The sequence below is a fragment of the Pan troglodytes genome, chromosome 8 (assembly GCF_028858775.2).
Source record: "Pan troglodytes isolate AG18354 chromosome 8, NHGRI_mPanTro3-v2.0_pri, whole genome shotgun sequence".
Lineage (NCBI taxonomy): Eukaryota > Metazoa > Chordata > Mammalia > Primates > Hominidae > Pan > Pan troglodytes.
In genome coordinates this window covers 97016181-97033017 of record NC_072406.2, presented here as the reverse complement: position 1 = coordinate 97033017, position 16837 = coordinate 97016181, and the positions used below count along the sequence as shown (strand labels likewise).

The 16837-nt window shown below is 44.5% G+C and overlaps 1 long non-coding RNA gene across 1 annotated transcript in view; it reads right to left on the bottom strand.

Annotated features, from left to right (window-relative positions):
- LOC107966935 (uncharacterized) overlaps positions 1-9315 on the bottom strand; it is a 31256-nt gene extending 21941 nt beyond the window's left edge. The window contains exons 1-2 of the long non-coding RNA XR_001706992.4: positions 9029-9315; positions 5324-5417 (exon numbers count right to left, since the gene is read on the bottom strand). This is a non-coding gene — a long non-coding RNA (uncharacterized LOC107966935). The remainder of the gene's footprint in view (positions 1-5323; positions 5418-9028) is intronic.
- Positions 9316-16837: the final 7522 nt, after the last annotated feature.

Here is a 16837-nt window from a genome sequence, read left to right as displayed (position 1 = left end):
AGTTGTTTTATTAAATGATTCCTTTTATGAAACAAAATATAGATAGAAAAAATATCTTCAGCTTAGCATTGTGAAATTTGGAAGTACAAATCTTCTGTTCCCTAAGAAAATTAGAAAATAATATAATAAAATCGCCTCTCTTTGATCAAGAAAAATCTTTTTAAAAATAATGAATTTCCCGCTCTCAAACTCTGGGCATAAGAAATGACACGTTTTTCCATTTGAGAAGGACTGTGTGGTAGATAGAGCTCCCTCTCCCCTCTCCCCTCTCCCCTCTCCCCTCTCCCCTCTCCCCTCCCCCCTCTCCCCTCTCCCCTCTTTCCACGGTCTCCCTCTGATGCCGAGCCGAAGCTGGACGGTACTGCTGCCATCTCAGCTCACTGCAACCTCCCTGCCCGATCCTCCTGCCTCAGCCTGCCGAGTGCCTGCGATTGCAGGCGTGCGCCGCCACGCCTGACTGGTTTTCGTATTTTTTTGGTGGAGACGGGGTTTCGATGTGTCGGCTGGGCTGGTCTCCAGCTCCTAACCGCGAGTGATCTGCCAGCCTCGGCCTCCCGAGGTGCCGGGATTGCAGACGGAGTCTCGTTAACTCAGTGCTCAATGGCGCCCAGGCTGGAGTGCAGTGGCGTGATCTCGGCTCGCTACAACCACCTCCCAGCCGCCTGCCTTGGCCTCCCTAAGTGCCGAGATTGCAGCCTCTGCCTGGCAGCCACCCCGTCTGGGAAGTGAGGAGCGTCTCCGCCTGACTGCCCATCGTCTGGGATGTGAGGAGCCCCTCTGCCTGGCTGCCCAGTCTGGAAAGTGAGGAGCGTCTCTGCCCGGCCGCCATCCCACCTAGGAAGTGAGGAGCGCCTCTTCCCGGCCGCCATCACATCTGGGAAGTGAGGAGCGTCTCTGCCCGGCCGCCCATCGTCTGAGATGTGGGGAGCACCTCTGCCCTGCCGCCCCGTCCGGGATGTGAGGAGTGTCTCTGCCCGGCCGCCCTGTCTGAGAAGTGAGGAGACCCTCTGCCTGGCAACCGCCCCATCTGAGAAGTGAGGAGCCCCTCCGCCCGGCAGCCACCCCGTCTGAGAAGTGAGGAGCGTCCTCCCTCCTCGTCTGGGAGGGAGGTGGGGGGGTCAGTCCCCCGCCTGGCCAGCTGCCCCATCCGGGAGGTGAGGGGTGCCTCTGCCCGGCCGCCCCTACTGGGAAGTGAGGAGCCCCTCTGCCCGGCCAGCCGCTCTGTCCGGGAGGGAGGTGGGGGGGTCAGCCCCCCGCCCGGCCAGCCGCCCCGTCCGGGAGGGAGGTGGGGGGGTCAGCCCCCCGCCCGGCCAGCCGCCCCGTCCGGGAGGGAGGTGGGGGGTCAGCCCCCCGCCCGGCCAGCCGCCCCGTCCGGGAGGGAGGTGGGGGGGTCAGCCCCCCGCCCGGCCAGCCGCCCCGTCCGGGAGGGAGGTGGGGGGGTCAGCCCCCCGCCCGGCCAGCCGCCCCGTCCGGGAGGGAGGTGGGGGGGTCAGCCCCCCGCCCGGCCAGCCGCCCCGTCCGGGAGGGAGGTGGGGGGGTCAGCCCCCCGCCCGGCCAGCCGCCCCGTCCGGGAGGGAGGTGGGGGGATCAGCCCCCCGCCCGGCCAGCCGCCCTGTCCGGGAGGTGAGGGGCGCCTCTGCCCGGCCGCCCCTACCGGGAAGTGAGGAGCCCCTCTGCCCGGCCAGCCGCCCCCTCTGGGAGGGAGGTGGGGGGGTCAGCCCCCCGCCGGGCCAGCCGCCCCGTCGGGGAAGTGAGGGGCGCCTCTGCCCGGCCGCCCCTACTGGGAAGTGAGGAGCCCCTCTGCCCGGCCAGCCGCCCTGTCTGGGAGGGAGGTGGGGGGTCAGCCCCCCGCCCGGCCAGCCGCCCCGTCCGGGAGGGAGGTGGGGGGGGTCAGCCCCCCGCCCGGCCAGCCGCCCCGTCCGGGAGGGGAGGGGCGCTTCTGCCCGGCCGCCCCTACTGGGAAGTGAGGAGCTCCTCTGCCCGGCCACCACCCCATCTGGGAGGTGTACTCAACAGCTCATTGAGAACGGGCCATGAAGACAATGGCGGTTTTGTGGAATAGAAAGGGGGGAAAGGTGGGGAAAAGATTGAGAAATCGGATGGTTGCTGTGTCTGTGTAGAAGGAGGTAGACATGGGAGACTTTTCATTTTGTTCTGTACTAAGAAAAATTCTTCTGCCTTGGGATCCTGTTGATCTGTGACCTTACCCCCAACCCGGTGCTCTCTGAAACATGTGCTGTATCCACTCAGGGTTGAATGGATTAAGGGTGGTGCAAGATGTGCTTTGTTAAACAGATGCTTGAAGGCAGCATGTTCGTTAAGAGTCATCACCACTCCTTAATCTGAAGTACCCAGGGACACAAACACTGCGGAAGGCCGCAGGGTCCTCTGCCTAGGAAAACCAGAGAACTTTGTTCACTTGTTTATCTGCTGACCTTCCCTCCACTATTGTCCTGTGACCCTGCCAAATCCCCCTCTGCGAGAAACACCCAAGAATGATCAATAAAAAAGAAAAAAAAAAAAAAAAAAAAAAAAGAAATGACACGTTTTTGTTACATAGACATATTGCAAAAATAAAAAATAAAAAGATAAAAAAAAAAAAATAATGAATTTCCCTTCTAAGGAGAGAAACAACGTCTGTAACAGGAAAATTGTAAAGAGTCTGAAGTACTTTGTTTGTTCAAGCCCTATGTTATAAATTGCTTTTCTTTGCTGATAAGAAAAGCTAAGAATTCAGAATATTCATGATCCAGGAAGCTAAACAAAAACCTGCTCATGAACTAATCAGGTTGAGACAAATATGTAAAACTAAAATGTGGTTCTGTTCAATCATAAGTGACAAATTCCCTAAGTTGTGTTTTCCTGTCATTCAATATAAAGAGATAAGTATTTTCTTGTCAATTTTACTAATTAAGATTGCTACATCTACAATGCAATCTTTATCTTTCAGTCTTGAGAGAATTGTTAGGAATCACAAAAACGTCTTCAGAGGAAAAGCAGAGCGTGAGTTCAGGAAGGGCCTGTTCTATTTTTCTCTCCTTTCATTTGTATTGCAAAGCCATCGCCAAGTATTTTTCTGTCTTCCATTACCCAAAAAGATACAAACAGCTAGAGCAGATTCTAGTTTAGAGAATGGCCATCAGAATCAGCAATCTTCCTGTTGCCAGAGAGTCAAAAATAATTAAAGGCATTCCTGACAGTATTAAAACCTAAGTATATTTTAAAAAGTATTGTTTAGTGCTTGAAATTCCCAATGGAGCACCCCCTAAGTGTGCAAAGTCATGTGAGAATTTGCTCTTAAATACCAGTACAGTCTCACTTTGTTTTATTCTTAGAGAAGAGAAGAGTTGGGGTTAATGTTATTTCCTTATCTTGATTCATCTTGAAGAAATTCTGAATCGGATGCTTCCAAGCACTGGGGTACATGCCCTTTTGGTGTTCTACATGAAGGAATGGGCAAGATACAAGATTCTGTTTTCCAGGGAGAAAGACGCTTACATAAGTCTTTGTAATGAAGGATGTGACAAAGTGGCTTTTTCATGGCACTGATAACGCCAGAGAAGAGGAGTGCTAGGACTTCAGGTGGCTCACTCAACTGGCATATCTCAGTGATAGTCAGTTATCTCAAATAGTCTAAACCTAGCATGTCAGGGCTGAAATAGCTTATGTTAGTTTAATGTGGAGAATGAAATTTCCAAGAATTCCTAAGATAACCAAAATGAGGTGTAAGTCATTCAGTAAGGGTCTGATTCTCCCTCAAATATTTGAGTGTCTTTTTTCCTAGGGTAGGGAAGAGAATGAGTGATGTCATTTTTGTAAATTACATGGAAATTCTGCAGTAGAATATGACAGAATATATTCCAGGGCTGAGCAAAAACAAGTGAGTTAGGAATCCATTGACCAATTCCTTCTAAACTGGAACTCTGAATTTTCCAGTATTTGAAAGTAATACACTTATTATGAAGGCACTTATTTTGAATACACTTATTATGAAGGCACAGAATTTCTGGATTCAACAAATGTGCTGAGGGCCCACCATTTTCTACATCCTTCTCAACGCACTTATGACACAACGGTGAAGGAAACTAATAAAAATCCCTAACCACGTGGACTTTACATTCTACTGTGAGAAGAGGAGAGGAGGATTGAAAGGAGACAAACAATAAGCACGGTAAATAAGCGAAGAAACAGTAAGTTAGAAAACGACAATTTCTATGGTTAAAAAAAGAAAAAAGAAAAAAAGTCAATCAAGGTACCAGCAATCAGGGATGTCTGCCAAAGAAGGGTGGTGGGGAGGGTGGATGCAGGTTGCAATTTAAAATAGGGTGATCTGAGCAGGGCACATTAAGAAGGTGACCTCTGAGTAAAGATAAGAAGGAGGTAAGGGAGGTAAGTATGCAGATAACGGGAGGAAAGCGGAGGATATGACCAGTGCAGAGACAAGTAGGAGCCTGTCTGAGGGCTGCAGGGGCCAGGGAGATGGAGTGGAACCACTGAGCCTGAAGGCTTCAGGTCTGAGAGGTCACTAAGACTGGACCATTTAGTCTCTCATAAGGACAATGGTTTTAAATGAGTATGAAATAGTGTCATTGCAAGGTTTTTAAAGGGTGGCATGACTGGCTTAGGTATTATTATAGGACCAACAGATTTGTATGCCTGCTATGCAGTAACAGACCAATTACACTGAGACAGCAGGATTTACATCAGAGAGAGGGTTTAATGATTGCAGGGTACTGAGCAAGGAGAAGGGAGGAGACCCTCAAATCCATCTCCCCAAGAAGTTCTGGGCTAGGGTTTTTAAGGGGATCATGGAAGGTGAGAGGCTGGAAAGTTGGGGTTATTAATTCATCACAGTAAGGGGAATGAAATTATCAGGACATGGAAACTGCATTCTTAGGTGAGTCAGCTCCTTGTGAGGTCCTAGAGACCAGCAGAGTCAGTAGTTTCATCAGTATGCAGGACCTGAAGGAATAGCTCAAAGATAATGTTTTATAACATTCAAATTGTTACCCATAGAACCGTTAAGAGGGAACTATAATCTAGGATCTATGTGATTCCAGGACAGGAGGCACCAGGCAACCACGAGGAAGCAGGTCAGGGCACAGGCTGACCTAGTGATTAATGCTGAGTGTGCTGCAAGTTGAGTTTAGTTTCATCTCTCCCACTGTCTTCTTCCCTGATTAATTTTATAAAGTTTATAGGGACAGTTTCAGTATTATATGAATAATTTTGGCTATAGAATTGAAATTATGCAGGAGGGACAGAGCAAGAGGCAATTAGGAAGTTATTGGCATATTCCAAGCCAGAGATGTTGATAACTCACCCAAGGGTGATATTAGAAGAGGTGGTGAAAAGTCTTCAACTCTGAATATATTCCAGATGGAGAGCCAACAGCATTTCCCGACAGATTGGATGTCCTGTGTGCGAGAAAAAGAGGAATCAACATGGCTTCATGGCTTCTTTCCCTGAGCAAGTGGAAGATCAGGTTTGCCATCAACTGCAACGTGGAAGGTTGCAGAAGGAGCAGGTGGAAAGGAGTTCCGTGTGACCTGTTGAGTTTGAGACACCACTGTGGAATGCGGATTAGGCTGCAGGCTCAGTAAGTCTGCAGTTCAGGACAGAGGCCTCAGCTAGAAATGGACATTTGAGTGTTGTCAGGATATAGATGCTCTTTAATGCCAAGAGACTGAATAAAGGGGTGAGTGTCAACAAGGAGGAGAGAATCAAGTACTGAGCTCAGGGGCATTCCAGCATTAAAAGGTCAGGAGAGAATGAGGAACCAGTAAGGGAGAATGAGGAGATTAACTATTAAGGTAAGAGAGAAAAAAAAAAAAAAAAAAACTCAAGGCATTTGGTGTACCAGAAACCAAGTGAAGTAAATATATGAAAGAGCATAGAGTGATCACTGCAATGAAACCATGCCCCAAACTCCTATTTATTTGAACAGGATGATAACAATATATATAACCCACATTGGTCCTTGTTTCAGGAAACAGAGTCCTGGCTCACTAGACCTAACTAGTAGCAGGGGCCATGTCTGCATGAACAAATCATGTAGTTCAAGATATTCCCATACATAGAACATCAAAGATCAGCCTGGCCTAGAGTTACATTCGTTTGACTACTAAGTACAAGGTACTGGAATACCTTCCATGCAATAGAATCCAATGCTGGCCACCTGTTGAGAGAGAGATATCCCACAGAAAGTTCATATCCGTAATTTCAGCCTTGACTCCCTCCCTTTCCCCACTTTGACTCCCTCCCTTTCCCCACATGCCACTAAGTCCCGGCATGTCTCACATCAAATCCACTCAAGTTATGGCACCAAATACACAGGGGTTGTCTTATCTCTTAATCCCCTCACCAATCCCAGTGCAGCAGAGTCTTAATGAGTGTTTTGTCAAATTGGAATGAATGACTGGTACTTTGATTATCATTTTTCTGTCTACTGCTATGACAAATGAAAAAATAAATTGTACAGGAGGAATCTGGAATTTAGATATGACCCCACATGGATAAAGTAAATTCTGCACTTCTATACTGGCCCATGATCAGTGAACTTTCTTATATCGAGGCAAGCAATTGAGGAGAAGCAGAAATGCCCCCAAAGCAGGCCAGCACCCCACTTTGGTGTAAGGTCATTCAGCACCACTGGCTCCTTGACAACAAAGAGTGTCAGTTTCATCTGGAAACCTAAAGGGAGGCAGCCACGTCTCTGAGATTGATGCCCTTCACACATCCTGAATGACACTTCTGCTGAGTTACCACATAGCCATGATGGAGCCACATCAAACTCATGCTCCTTAACAGCTTGGAAGCTTGACTCACTCTCAATCCAAAAACTCACTTTCATTTTCCTGGAGACAGCACAAAGGTACCTGGAGTGCAGCACATTTCAAAAGTATCAGCCTCAGTCATCTAAGAGAAGCATTTCCGGTCTGTGATTTAGGGACAGGTTGCAAATGTCATTTGCATGGAGCAGAAAGAATTGCCTTTGTTTCATCCCTAACAAAACTCAGTGAAGAAGATCAGTGCTAGGAAAATTGTTGGTCAGAGGATATGGCTGAATTCTAATTTAGTAAAAGGTATATGATCTCTGAGTTCTAGCAAAGGCAAAAAGGAGACAAGGCCATAGGAAAGAAAAATGTCACTTGTGTTTCTCTCAACTAATAGGATCATATAAAAATGAAATAGAGAATAAAAACACAGTGATGTTGATGGATTATGATAAGAATTGAGTTGAAAAAAATAAATGTTTTAAGTCATCCAATTCTCTAAATAACATTAGAAACCAAAGAGTCAAATGTGTTCAAGCTTATCTGCACCAAATCTGGAAATTGTTGGCAAGATTACTAACTGCAATTTCACGATGACATTACGGGGCCCCAAAAGCAATTCTGAAGACAGCTGGTCTCCTTGCAGAAATAACAGATTCAGACATAATCCAGGTTCCTTCAAAAGGTCAATTCAGGGGTCACAGCCAAGATCAAGTTTGTAATTGTTGCAATTTCACCTTCTGCAGCAGAGAGCATCAAGTCAGATGAGGCATTGCTTAAAGAGGAGCAATTTTCTCTATAAAGTTATTATCATTAGTAGATCTTACAGGTAAGGTGACCAAGCCTTTATTCTTCTTGTAGTTCTAATTTTGTGCTACCATATCAAGTAGTAAATCACAAAATTTAACACTCTAAGCTATTACCATGTTGCCAGCTTTGCAACTTTGCAGTCCTACAAATACCAACTGAAAGACCCATTCATGGCAACATATCTCTTCTTTTCACACAAGAATATTTAGGGGAGTATGTTAGTGAGTGCACTTCCTGGGCAACTCTTGCTGTTGGTTTGAGAAAGAGGTGTTCAAACTCTTGCCAATGCTGTGTAGAAGCAGAGCGAATGTTCTAGTCCTTGTGTGTCCTTGTGGTTAGGCTGGGAGACTGTAGCACAATTCTTGCTGACAAGGGTCTCCCTTGTCCATCCAGAAAGGAGGCATTTGCTATGGTCCTCAAGGCAAAATGGGAGGCTTTGCACATGAAAAATCAAAAAGAAAACTTGTGATCAATTAGTTCAGCTTTCTTATATTATAGGTGGTAAAACTGAAAGCCAGGCTGTACAAATGACTTTCCCAAGATCAGACAGTTAATTAGTGGCTGGGCCCCATGTTAAGTCTTACATTCTGACCATTGTTCAACACTTCCCACTTTAATACATATGATGTGTATAATCATTCTGCCAACCACCATTTGCAGTGTGTGATAATAGAGGAAAGAGCTGTGTGGGGACAGATATCTGATGAGGGCTTGATGTTTCTTCTTTTTACTGTGCTAATTACCACAATTACTGTAACTATGCCAAGAAGGGGTTTCTTAGAATAATCTTTATCCAGGGCCACAAAATATACATACCTTGGGAATCTGTATAATTACTGCCCACCGCCCCCCACCGCCCACCGATTCAATCAGTGAGGTCGAGCAATATCTGTGCTTTTCCATATCAATATTGTTAGTTTCTTTGCCACAAGTAGAGATGTAATAATTAGCAGATCCAAACGATAAAATGCAATTTTCAAATATTGCTGAAAACCAAATGTAGTAAAGTTTGCTACATTCTTATGAGCCAAACTTAACTGGAGAAGTAACAACACTCTGGTTTCTGTTGACCTACTTATGATTTGACATTTAAAAGGAAAGTAAAAAGAGTAGGATGCCCTGGGCTCAGAAGTCAAGGAGACACCAGTCTTTGATTCTCAATGTGGGGAACTGGATTTTCAATTGTCATTTGACTGCCTAATGGGTTGGGCAAAGACAGACTTGATTGGAATGGGCTTTCAGCTCTTTGTATGCGCCTGACATTGTTCATGACCACCAGGGCCTCTGTTCCCAGTTCTAGTTTGAAAAAGCGTTCCCATCTCACAGTCAGTCATATCCATGATACAAGATATATATGTTTCTTCTGCAAAATACAACTCAAAAATGGCATATTTAGGTAAAAATAAACAAATACATAAACACATACATATCTACATACATACATTCAATTGAAAGCAAATAGTAATAGCCACTCTTGGAACCAGCTTCTCTTTGGAGTGTGGTTTCTGTGTTGACTATTGATTTGTGTTCTTGGGGAGAGTCAGATCCCAGCAGCCGGCCTCAGATGGCAAGTCAGTCTAATATGATTCCTTATTCTTCAGCATGTGACATTTGAAGACAGTGATATCTAATGAAGATTTCTTTCCTAAGCTGCCCCATTAAAAGAAAAGTGCCTACCAGCCAGTCACCGTAGGTGCACAATTCCAAAGAAGTCTGAGGGATCTAGTTTGAGAGGCAACAACATGAAGGGGCCAGTAGGACCACCCATCCCCACTGTGATGTAAATAAGGGCAGGAGGACTGAAGCGCCTCTTGAACAGCCTGAATGAACCACCATCAGTGACTCTCCTAATTGTGTTTCTGCTAAACACTGGAGGGCCTCACTTTTCTCCTTTAATGTGAAGAAAGAAGGAAAAAAAAATCTGCCCTGTCAAAGCCACACAAGGGAATTCTCTTAAAATAAACAGCTAAACTTAACCGCAGGCTTTTCTTTCCATGGAAATATTTTAAATGTATATAATGTTAGATGGCTGCTAAAAAAATGACAAGTGTCTGTTTTCATTAAACTCCCCAAGAGTATGGATCTAATTGACAGCCTTTCTGAGGCCCTGAGGAGCTTCCAGCTTCAGGGTTTCCATGGCAACGTGTCCCCACTGCTAGAGCTCTACTGCTCACAGTCATCATTTACAGGGACCCACATTTTAGACACTCCTTTAAGCTATCCAGGAACTTCACTATCCCAAAGGGTAACAAATTCAATTTTCCAAGCAGGTAAAATTTCCCACTTTGGGGCTAAGCTTCCACTTCCAATTTCTAAGAATTCTTTGTTCAATTTATGATTGAACAAAGATCAATTTGATATATTAATTTATGCATTTCTTTCTTTCAGTCTGGCTCTGTAGCATACTTCTTGTAACTTTAAGGCTGTAGGTCTTAAACTTCATGGTTATCTTTCATCTTCTTCCAAAGGAGTAACATTGCACCAGAATCTGTCCCCCTGGGAAGTAACGCTTGCCATGACTAGTCATCTAAGTCACAACAAACTCCAGGCTCACCAGTCCCCAGGTAAGGTAGGGAGAGGTTAGAGGTAGGACTTCCACCTGAGTGCCTGGTCCCTGGGCTGATAGGACCTGGCTGCATTCCAGCCCACTTTCCACTCACATGCCAGTCTGAGGGGCTGTGTCAGCCAAGAACGGTGCCCTTTTCTAATGCAAAGGGGAAGTGTGCAGACCTGACAGTATGTAACACACTCAGTGAACTTTATTTCATTTAGTCCTCAGAGCCTGATGACAGAGTTCTTATTAATCCTAAATTATACTGAGCAAAACCAAGGTTAAATACTACACTTAGGGCCATGCAGCTTGTAAATGGCAAAGTCAAGATTTCAAATGAAGTAGGCCAACTCCCATACTCGAGTTCTCCCCAACACACTGGGCAATAGAGAAAAATATGCAGACTGTGAATGCCCTGACCTTCTCAAAGCGGAAGGCCTGCCAGACACAGAAAAAGTGGGTTCTGCTCTTAAAGCCATCCAATTAGAGGATTTTTTCTCACAGATTGCTACCTGCATAGGGCTCATTGGCATTCTAAAGTCAATTGTCCCTTATATGTGTATGGTGCCACCTTCTGGGCTGTGGCACACACAGGAGCCTCAGATTTCTCCAGTAAGAAGTGACAGCCACCCTGGTGGTTATTTGTACACAATGCTCTGTGTTCAAACAAGATGGCTTGGATGTGCTAATGGATTCTTATCAGTTAATTGAATCAGCCACTGCTCATTTACCTGGGCACCTCTGATGGGGTCTACAAACAGCCCTTCACAATCAAGATCTTCCCAAAATCACAGGGAGGACTGGATGGCTTCCCTCACACTGTTGTCCAACCACAGTGGGAAAGGAAAGTTCAGGTCTTGTATTCCCATGTGGGAAAACAAACAAATAAACAAAAACTTGTCAAGCACAGGGCAAGTGCAAGTTTAGGATTTGCTCAGTTTCATTCTGTTAATTGAAAAGTTTTCTTACAAGGGCTTTGTATTCATTATTTTAGTGAAGGAGGATTTTTTTTATTTTAATTTTTATTTATTTATTTATTTTTGAGACAGAGTTTCGCTCTTGTTGCCCAGGCTGGAGTGCAATGACATGATATCGGCTCACTGCAACCTCCATCTCCCAGGTTCACACCATTCTCCTGCCTCAGCCTCCCGAGTAGCTGGGATTACAGGCATGTGCCACCATGCCCAGCTAATTTTGTATTTTTAGTAGAGACGGGGTTTCTCCACGTTGGTCAGGCTGGTCTCAAACTCCCGACCTCAGGTGATCCCCCGGCCTCGGCCTCCCAAAGTGCTGGGATTACAGGCGTGTGCCACTGCGCCCAGCAGGATTTTTAAACATTAGAGAAATATGTAAGTGTGCATTCAGTGACTTAGTGAATTGGGGACATTCACCAGTAAGTAACTGGTCCTCCAAAATGAGGATGTGTAATCCTATGGCCAAAGGGCTGCTAATCACTATGAATGACAGTTCAACCCCTCTCCTTGTAATTCACACATAACAGATAGTGATGAGGTTAAAGGCAAAAGGTCTGTAGACACAGAGGTCAGTGTCCGGTGCTTTGATATATGACAGCTCAAATATAGCAGAGGAAAATTTTTCCTAAAAAAATTTTAAAAAGGAACAAGCCAGAAGATTATTTCCCCCTCTCTCCTGGGAACATGGGCTTTATCCAGGCATTCTTCCAAAAATCCTATCTCCCCCACTTCTCCCAAGCAACTAAATCAGCTAGTCAAGAACATACTACAGGGTATGCTGTCTCCAGTTGGAAATCCCGGACATCAAACTACAGCCAAACAGGGGAAAGTATGGAAAGAGAAAGTACTTGCAGACTTAAAGCAGGAAAGCAAATATAATTCTCTCATTATTCATTCTTTCAACAAATATTTATTTGGTTTTTACTCTGTGCCAGACACTGGCGAAAGAGTAATAAACTAAATATTTCCATGGGACATACATACTGATAGGGAAAGACATAGTAAAGCAGAAAATCTTTGTGTCAGATGCTCATATGGGTTCGCAGGAAATAAAACAAGGTAATGAGCAAAGGGTTTTCCTTTTACACAGGGAGGCCTCAAAGGCCTGCTTGATGAGGTGGTATTTGACCAGAGGCTTGAAGTGAGGAAGCTGGCCATCATGCTATGCAAAGGGAGAGCGAAACTGCAGAAGACAGAGCTCATGCAAAGGCCCTGAGGTGCTCTCATGCCTGGCATCATTTGAGCCAAGCAAGGGAGCCAAGGGCTGAGAAAAGTGATCAACTATGTTGACTGGGATCCCTGCAAGGCAGACATTGAGAATGAGATTATCGTGCCAGCAATTTATTTAGAGAGTATTCTCAGGTCAATACACATAAAGAGAAAGGGGAAGAAACAAGACTGAACAAAAGAAGTTGGGCCATGATATAATTTCAACAGAGGACTCAGCTCCTCAAATTAGGATGGCTTTTCAGGGTTGTCTTGATTTTCGGCAAGGAGGCCAGGTTCCATGCCCATTCATCCACCAGTTGTGGGATATATCTGCCCCAGGAAGTGGGCATGGCCTTGGAAGAAGCAGCTTTCTCCATCTGTAGGCAACTTTCACAGGGGCCTGACAGCCACAGAAAGTAATAATTTCAGCCCTAAAGTGGGATTTGGGCCACACATCACAGCATCCACTACACCAAGGGGGGACATGTAGACAGGGAAGGAAAGAAATACATCGGGTACCAGATTATTTCAAAACCAGGGAAAGAGTCTGGGCATATCATGTGTAGTCATTGGAAAGTTTGAGGACACATATTTTCAATGGATTGTGCTAGCTGTTGGTTTGAGACTAGACTGCCTGGGTGGGAAGTAGGGGTGGAAGGTTAAGAATAATGACATCATTGGCACAGAGCTTAAAGGAAACAAAAATTGCAAAAACAGAATAAATTTTCAATAAGGGCAGCAAAGTCACCACAGTATGCCAGGTATCATTGGGGAGCCCCTGCCAGTGCACACAAATATGGAAAGAGAAAGCTGACAGCAGACCTAGACAGAGAAGACACAAGCACAGGACTCAGCCATTCACATCTGGAAAGACATAAAAACAAGGAGATTCTTTGATGCCTATGAATCAGAGTTTCAAACAAACTTCTTAGGATGTTTGGGGGCAAGAAAAATCAAGAGGATTCGAGTGTTCGAGGGTTCTTGGGAGTGCTTACAAGGTAGATCATGGTGGTGTTCAGGAAAGGTGAAATTCATCAGAGAGCTGATAAGACAGAATGGAACATCCTTATGATTTAGCAGTGGTTCTCAGACTTGGGATGTATCACAACCACCTGGGGAACTTAATACAAAACAGAGAGGCCCAGGTACATTAACATAGAATAGGTCCTGGGCTTTGTATGTTTACTGAGTTTTCCTGGTGATGCTGACACCCACCAGAGTTAGAGAACGGCTGACTCCGAGAGTGCTGCAAAGTGCACCAGGAACCAATGTACTCCCCTACCTGGGAAACACCAATCCAAGGGTGCCATTCTCCTTTTGTTCCCATTCAAAATTGGTGTGCATTAATGCCCAGATATTACATGCAGCATTTCTGCCCTCTACCAGAAGATGGATCATTAATTATTTACAAGATCCAGAGCCAAACTGGTAATCTCCTTGGTGAAAGGAACAGATGAGAAATGAGTTGCCAAGGGTTGGCAGCAGAGTCTCTGTTGACATAACCCAGGGACCCAGGGATTACACTCAGGGAAGAGATGGGAAAGCATATGTTCCAAGGCTTTTTAACAATTTCTTAGGGCAAAAAGTTAAATTAAATTAAATTAGATGGACCACAGATGCCTTCCAATCATAAAACTATTTTGGGGGCATGAAGTGAAAATTTCTTCTTATTCTTTGATAGAAAAATAAAACTCAAGCAATCACGATTCTAAGCAGAGGGGCTTGTAGCAGATCATACAAGCTTTCCTCACATTTTACAATTAAAGCAACTTCAAAGAACTGGAAAGTGGCCAACAGCCCACTCATCCTACCCGTTCCTATGAAAAAGTAACACTCACACCTGCTGGTGCCACAGGTCTCAGGCTGCATAAATAAAGTTTCCTGATAGGTTTCCAGTAATAGGAAAGCACCTTGTGTTTTTAATTGACAAAGGTGGGTGTGTATTAGTCAGGGTTCTCTAGAGAAACAGAACCAATAGGATGTCTATATGGTAGGCCTGCAGATACACAAAGATTCAACCAACTGTAAACCAAAAATATTCAGAAAAAAATAACAATAAAAATAACAATAGAATAATACAGATAGAAAACAACAGCATATAACAACTATTTATATAGCATTTACAGTGTATTAAGTATTATAGGTAATTGAAGATTATTTAAAGCATACAGGAAGATGCATGTAGGTTATATGAAAATACTACACATTTTTTTTTTTTTTGAGATGGAGTATTGCTCTGTCACCCAGGCTGGAGTGCAGTGGCCTGATCTTGGCTAACTGCAACCTCCGCCTCCCAGGTTCAAGCGATTCTACTGCCTCAGCCTCCCAAGTAGCTGGGATCATAGGCATGTGCCACCAAGCCCGGCTAAGTTTTTGTATTTTTAGTTGAGATGGGGTTTCACTGTGTTGGCCAGGAATGTCTTGATCTCCTGACCTCATGATCCACCTGCCTCGGCCTCCCAAAGTGCTGGAATTACAGGCATGAGCCACCGGGCCTGGCTACTACACCATTTTATATAAGGGATGAGCACCACAGATTTTGGCATCAGAGGGGGATCCTGGAACCAATCCTGCATAGATACCAAGGATGACTCTGAGTGTGTGTGTGTGTGTGTGTGTGTGTGTGTGTGTGTGTGTGTAAAAAGAGATTTATTATTAGGAACTGGCTCACATGATTATGGAGGCTAAGTCCCATAATCTGCTCTCTGCTAGCTGGAGACCCAGGAAAGCCCATGGTATAGTGTGAAGGACTGAGAGCTGGAAAGCTGATGGTCTGATAGTAGAAATTTCAATCTGAAGCTTAAGACCTAAGAACCAAGAGCACTGAGAACAGAAGATGTTTGTTCCAGCTCAAGCATCAAACCTTCCTCTACCTTTTTGTCCTAATCAGGCCCTCAGTGGATTGGATCATGCCCATCACATCAATGGAGGCCATTTGCTTTTCTCTGTCCACCAATTCAAATGCTGATCTCTTCCAGAAACACCTTCACGGACACCTAGAAATAATGTTTTACCAGATATCTGGGTACGCCATTGGCCCATTCAAATTGACACATAAACCATAAAATAAACCATCACAGAGGGGCCACAAAAGTTTATAACTGACCTAATTTAATTTTCAGAAAACCTGAAGGGGAAAAGTTTTGACCCAATGGCTATACTATGGAATCAAACTAGCACTGGTAAGTAAAGCTTGCAGAGAAGAAAGTGTTCACATTAACCTAAGAAATATGTCAACCAATTATCCAGAAGGCTAAGGGCTGAATTAAAGCAATGTTGCCTTGGAGACTATTTTGATAAACAGGTAAAAAAACTATCCAGCCCAGAACAAAATCAAGATGAGCATAAACAGAAGACAACCGTTTTTGCCAAGAGGTATAACTATACTAATTTTAAAACAAAAATATCATGCAAGAGGCCAGGCGCGGTGGCTCACGCCTGTAATCCCAGCACTTTGGGAGCCTGAGGTGGGTGGATCATGAGGTCAGGAGATCAAGACATTCCTGGCTAACACAGTGAAACCCCATCTCTACTAAAAATACAAAAAATTAGCCAGGCGTGGTGACGGGTGCCTGTAGTCCCAGCTACTTGGGTGGCTGAGGCAGGAGAATGGTGTGAACCTGGGAGGTGGAGGTTGCAGTGAGCAGAGATCATGTCACTGCACTCCAGCCTGGGTGACAGATCGAGACTCCATCTCAAAAAAAAAAAAAAAAATGCAAGAAAAAAAATCAACAATTTAAGTCAAGTTAGATGAGCAAAGAATGGGGAAGAAACAGGAATTACAGAAATAAGCTAAAAAGCAAGAACTTCTCATATTTCTCATATTCAATAAAGGGGAGTGTAAAATTATTGTGTTTTAATCACACCTGGGTGATTATATAAGAATGCTCATTAATGTGAAATAATCACTTTAATTGTTAAAAACAAGAATATTATGTTCCAACCTTTACTATGAATTCTTTAAAAAGTGCCACGCAACAGAAGACAGACCAGAAGAAAGAAAAAAAGTTAAGTAAATGTGAGATGGCTTATGGGATGAATAATTTATACCATGTGTAGAAAGAAGGAGCTGTCTAGTTAGGGGGAGGTTGTGCTGCATAAAGAAGACATCCGAACAAATGCACAACACAAAGAAAATAATAAAGACAGCAGCAGTGGATGGAGGAGCCCAGCACGAAATGCAATACCTCTGTAGAGACTCCTGCCCACTTATAGGCAGTACCTCCACCACCCCAAATACTCAGAGATCCTTCAGTGTGCCCTAAGGAACTTGATTATGAACACATACAGACTGGTTTAAGCAAAACGCTTCCCATGGATCATCTAGCCAGTCCTCACTGTAAACTTTCAAGCAAGGTCACATATTGATTAGTATAGAAATTGGGACTCTAACCCAGCCAGTCTTATGATAAAGCCACCCTTGTAAATTTCATCTTATACTGCATAGTTTAGGGGAGAAAAAAAAATACAGTAACTGTAAAGTTACAATTAAAATAATTTTTAAAATAGCAAAACTT